Here is a 6,000-nt window from a genome sequence, read left to right on the forward strand (position 1 = left end):
ACATCTTCATCATGAGGAGCAGCATAAATACTTATACACTGATATACTTGGTTTAACACAAGTTAGCATAAATTAAAACAAGCAGAGGCATTTTACTATGTGCCTTCCCTTACCATCTTATAAATGCAAAGTAAACTGCTGCAGCTTACCCACCTGGGGAGAAAAAGAGGCAGCTAACTCACATTTACATTAAGGTCAGAGAGCACACAATGGGCAGTAAACACAGAGTTGCTGCTATCTGAAGTTCACATCCTACCTTACTTCCCACTAACTCCTCTGTGTGCCCCTGATTTACACATAGGGCATGGCACACAGATCCTTAGCTGGTTAACTTTCAAGAATATGTATATTAATTTTTGCTCTGTGATTTACAAGAATTGGACATTTTGGTCCACAGTGCCTTGGAAGCATCATCTGTCAGTTGCAGTAACAATGAAACACTCACTGTTAGTTGGGGATGTGAGAAGCTGGGAACATCTAGAAACTTTGGGAGTAAATAAAACCAAAAGATACTAATTGATACTAATGCTTTAACAGTTAAAAAATATAGGATGGGAAAAATTGCTTATTTTATAATATTTACATTGTGAAAGAAACTAGCAGAAAACTGATCTGTGCACCAGTAAGTAAAATTCAGAGCCAGGTTAAAAATCCAGACATTGCTCAAATTTGACCCAATGTCAATATTCTGTCTTGAATGCTAAAATATTTATATACAAATGCTTATATGTAAAACAAGGTGAAAAAATTATTTTACCTCACACCTGGCAAATGGAAACTCAATGGCATCAATTGGCACATGTCTAAAAACAGATGCAGAGCCCTTAGGACTGATGGACCTAGTTTTCCTGAGAGGAGGAGTATGACTTTTTATGGCTGGCTCTCACAAAGTCTCAGAGAAGACACAAGAGGAGAACGAGAAACCTTATCCCCTCACACAGTTATTTTGACACTCAGGAGCACATATTATAACACTAAAGGGTTCAGATCTCTTCTACAAATGGCAGACTGAGCTGCATTTTCTGACACTAATGAAGTTAAGCAACTTTCACACACACTGAAGGAAGTTCGTAGTTGCTGAAGATTCACGGTACTTACAATATGAATAAAGTGAGTGCAAACTACTTCTTAGGAACTGAAAGTGCACAGATCAACCTCGATGTCAAAGCAATACAGCCAAATGAGAGAACTGTGGACTCCCTTCATCTGTTTTTTTCACCCTGTCCACAAAAATTTGTGTCTGAAGAGGGAATGAAGAGGTTCTAACATTTTCCTCCTTTAAGCCTTAGCATGAAAAAGCATAATTTCTCCATTTCACTGGAACAAAGATGCATGCCACCTCTCCACCCAGTGCTACACACATACAGCACTGACCTAGCATCAAACTCCTCTGTCCTTGTCAGCCCCGGAGGAAATCTGCTTGTGGTCCCTACCTGGAACATGCCAGCCCGTGAATTCCAACCTTGCACTTTCACAGCCAAGTCCCTTTTCGAGTCTCCACCCATGCAGCGGGAACCGGCAGCCATGTGCCACCGGTTCTCCTCAGCCCAGAAATCTCCCAGCCGGGAAGGGCAGCAGACTGCATGCCCACCTCCATCTCTCCCAGACACACCTCATCCTATGCCAAACCCTCCCCCTTCCATATTCCTTTCCCCAGCTCCCACGTTTTCTGCTGTCATGAATCCAAGGCAGCGGGCTGCCAAACTCAGCTCCTCTTTTTCCTACTGCTGTGCTTGCCCTAGGAAATTATTTCAATTCCTCCCTCTATTCCCTTGAGCGGTGAGAAGCCACGTCTAACATTCCCCCCTTTCTGCCTGGGAAGGTGCCACAGCCCTTCCAGGCGGCACAGCCCCCTTCCTAAACGACAGAAGGTGGCTGAGGACACTCCTGCCCTGCCTTCCTCCTCACAACCCCTTCCTCCCACTGCCACCTCCTCGGCTGAGGGGAGCCAGCGACATCCACCCTCTCCCTCCGACTTGAGCTGAAAAAGGAGACCAGCCCTCTTCTCCTTCCCCTGCCATCTTCTCACCTGACAGGCCAGGAGCAGGACGTCCAGCCTCTCCCACACCCCGCTACCTGAGAAGGCCCAAATCCTCCCCTCCAAACTTTGCCCCCGCCCGCGGGCCCCGCGCTGCCTCCTCAGCCCCGCTGCAGGGCAAGGAGATGGGAGGCGGCGAGGACCACAGCCCCGGGCGCCCCCGCCACCGCCTCCATCCTGCCCCGCTCCACCCCCGCCCCCCCCTTAGAACTGCTCGCCTCGCCGCCGCCCCCCTTCCTCCTCCTCCTCTTCCTCCTCCCACCTCCGCCAGAGAGGTGTGAGGCAGCGGCGAGGAACCCCGAGCCCCCCAGCTCCGCCGCCGGTGTCGGCGAGGGGCGGAAGCAGGTCGAGGCAGGGCGGCGGGGAGAAGCCCGGGCGAAGAGCAGGCCGCGCCGCGCCGTCTCCCGGCGGGAGGAGGGGCGGAGGGGGCTGACGGGGCGCCGGGGCCACCCGGTGTCTCCGGCACCTGAAGCGCGGCCTGCTCCGGAGGTGGCGGGGAACAGCTCGGCCCTTCGCACGTACTCACCGCCGGGTTCGCCATTACGCGGCGGCGGCAGCGCCCGGAGCCGCCGCCGCCGCTGCCCGGCAGGAGGCACACGCGCGGGGAGGAGGCGGAGGCGATGCCCCGTGCCTGACAGCTCCCCGCCGGGGCGGCCTCGGGCAGACGCGGCGGCTCAGAGGCGGCGGCAGGAGCAGCGGCGGCGGCTTCCCCTCCCCCCTCGGGGATTCCCCCCGCCCCCCCTCCCTCTCCGCCCCCCGGGGCGCCCAGGGAGCCGCTGGCCGAGGGCGGCACTTACCGGGTGGCTGGCGCAGGCCGGGAGAGGCGGGCGGCGGCGGAGCGGGCGAGGGCGGCGCGGCACGGCGGTCTCTCCTCCCCCCGCCGCCCAGCGCGCAGGCAGGGGCGGGAGGGGCGCCCGGGCTGGGGGGCGAAGTTTCAGTCGCTCCGCGCCGCGACCCCACCGGCCCCAGCGAACCCGCGGGGACGGGCTGGGGGGCGCATTTGCATATTTGTCACCCCCGCGCTGATTGGCCGCCCGCGTGGGGGCCGCCGCTGCGCGCTGACACGCCGCCTCGGGAAGGAAGGGAAGGGAGGAGGCGGGGGGGGGCACCCGGGGCCGTGCGGGGTGGGGATGGGGGGGGGAGGAAGCGGAGGGCGGAGTGAGGACGGGAGAGGGGAAGGGGCGTGCGCGGGGAGGAGTGAGCGGGAGGCGAGGAGGGGAAACGGGAGCGTGCGAATTTCCTTCCCGAGACACCTTCACCTCGCCCCGCAGCCCCCGCGGGAGGGGGGCAGCCCGGAGCGGGAGGGGTTGAGGGGGGTGAGGGAGGGGGAAACGCCGCGGAGGCGATAAAATGGTGTGTTCGCGGCGGGGCGAGCTGATCCAATATGGCCCCCTTCGCTGACAGAAGCCAATCCCGGGCGCGTTTACTCTGGAGGCTCCAGCAGAGGCCGGGCCCGGGCTGCTGGGCAGGCCCCGCCGCTGGCAGCGGCCCCGCTGAGGAGTGACCGCCCTGGCGCTGGCTGGAGCGGTGCCCAGCCGGAGTGCCAACCCCCGGGCGGCGGGGGGGAGCGGGATTTTCCCTGGGAAAGGGAATTGGGGAGCTCCGGCACCTTCCCGCGAGGCGGTCACGCGGGTGCTGCCGGCGGTGTCCTCAGGAGCAGCGCTGCCTCAGGGCAGGGCCCGGCCCGGCTCGCCCGGCGGCCTCAGATCCCGGGAGAAGGGATCGCGCCTCGGCCAGCGTGCACCGGTTGGTTCACTGCAATAAAGCACCTCGGGCTCGTCTAATATCTCCGCTGGAGATACAGCTCGTTGGTTAACGAAAACTCCATCTCTCTCCGGAGAGGCAGTGACTGGGATTTCTGCTCGACCCACTGACGGCAGCACCGGATTTTGCACTGAAGGAGTAGCAGAGGGCAGAGAGTGTTCCCGCCTTTCTTTCTGAGGTAAATGGAGGCGGACACCACACAGGGCTAGCACGGCGTCATTCACCACATCAAGCACTGTATCGAAGGGAATGCTTGAATATATGTACACACGGCCCGTGCATTCCCACAAAGTTAGCCGTAAGCCTTTCTTTTTGCCTAATATTGTTTTTTCTCCAGTCAAATAAAAGCCAAGTGCATCAAATCCACGCACTGACACCAACGTTTTCAAGTAAAAGTTGGCAAAGCGCTACATTCGTATTATCTGAAGTAACTTTTAGAATCCTAGAGCTACAAAGTGGTGGGACTTAGGACGTGCAGGAGGAGACCGGAGCAAAAAGGTGGAGGGTTGAGTTTCTAGTGTTCTTGGAAGGAGAATCACTTAAGGGTCATACAAAAAAAAAAGCTCTTTAGGTGGGCAACTGAACTCTTGCTGAGTTGACTGCAGCAGCAGCAGCAAAGAAACCCAACAGGATGCTGGGTTGCATCAACAAAGGTATCACCTGCAGAGACAAAGGAGTCATCCTGTTCTATTCAGTGCTTGTCAGACCACACCTGGAGTATGGGGTCCAGTTTTGGTCCCCGCTGTACAAAAAGAATGTGGACAGGCTGGAGTAGAGCCACAGGGATGGTCTGGAGAACCTGCCATATGAGGCTGAGAAAACTGGGTCTGTTTAGCCTTGAGAAGAGAAAGCTTAAGGGACACCTTAAAATGATGTTCCAGCACTTACAGGGGGGCTACCAAGAAGATGGAGACCCCCTGTTTAAAAGGAGTCACATAGACAAGATGAGGGGCAGTGGGCACAAGTTGCTGCTGGGGAGATTCCATTTGAACACAACAGAATTTTTTTTCACTCTAAGAACATTTTCTCCCAAGGGAAGTGGTGGATTCCCCCGCTTTGGGAAGTTTTAAGTCTCAGCTCGATGGGGTGCTGCGACACCTCATAGAAACAATAATATTAGAAGGACTGGACCAGATGATCCTTGAGGTCCCTTCCAACCTGGCATTCTATGAGTCTGTGACCTAAGGACTAAATTAAGAATTCCAGGAACACAAATCACAATGAGTTACCTGCAATTCAATATTGTGCCTGGGAGGACTGTATTCACAGAGGTAATGAAAAATCTCCCCCTAAGGCTTCCTTTCTGTAGTGTGCTAGCAAGGAAATAGGGATATACTTCCAGTTCTCTCCAACCTGTTGCTTCTATATTTAGGATACCCTTTAAGATAAGAATTTGTCATTATACCCAATATTAAATGTGTATTTTATATGCTTAATTATATATTATAATGCACTGACTGATTTCAGGGCTTCTAAATGGCTCAACTGAGCTTTTGCAGGTGCAAGCATAAGGTAGGTTCTTATTCAGCATTAGTTCAGAAGACAAACTTTTAAGCAGCCTGCTTGGATGTGTTAGCTTTACAGCACCTTTGTCTTTCTCCCTGCTTCTTAGTTCCTTTATAACTAGATCTTTGCTCTTACTCTCTGAGTGTTCAGAAAGACTAGTGTTAACAGTTATGATAAAGTTTCTATGCTTTCTTTTTTTAGCCAGCCTATGTATTTTCCTTTCTTTCTAATTTCCCTTTCTCTCACTAACAATTGAGAACAACTTCAAAAAAATGAACATACCTGACTGATATTTTTGGTCTCCTGGTTTCCAAAAGAAAACACACATATAGAACATATCTTAAAAACTTCTACAGAAAAGAAGTACTTTTATGGTAAAAAGGCAGTCTTCAGCCTTTTATTATTATTATTAACTATCCAATTATATTACTTCCTTAATAAGCCTATCAGCACTACTATAGCACTGTGAAGGGCTCTCAGCTTCATATGGTGTGAATGGTCATGACATAAGTTGAGAGCACAGGTTTGGAATGATAAGTCACATGAATGAATGAAAATAGGATCATGCAACTGGTTATTCTATTGCACAAAAGGACATTGAATCTCATAACGTTTAATGTCTGGATGGGTCCTCTTAGAATTAAAAAGAAAAAAAAATAAAAAGAAAAAAGAAAAAGGTTGTTTAAATGTTG

The 6,000-nt window shown here is 52.8% G+C and overlaps 1 protein-coding gene across 1 annotated transcript in view; it reads right to left on the reverse strand.

Annotated features, from left to right (window-relative positions):
- Window positions 1–1,235, reverse strand: part of CHD9 (chromodomain helicase DNA binding protein 9) — a 74,073-nt gene extending 72,838 nt beyond the window's left edge. Inside the window, exon 1 of the mRNA XM_030457447.1 lies at window positions 1,099–1,235. The gene's annotated coding sequence lies outside the window, so the exon portion shown is untranslated. The remainder of the gene's footprint in view (window positions 1–1,098) is intronic.
- Between the last annotated feature and the right edge of the window lie 4,765 nt (window positions 1,236–6,000).

The sequence above is a fragment of the Calypte anna genome, chromosome 11, assembly GCF_003957555.1.
Source record: "Calypte anna isolate BGI_N300 chromosome 11, bCalAnn1_v1.p, whole genome shotgun sequence".
NCBI classification, from domain to species: domain Eukaryota; kingdom Metazoa; phylum Chordata; class Aves; order Apodiformes; family Trochilidae; genus Calypte; species Calypte anna.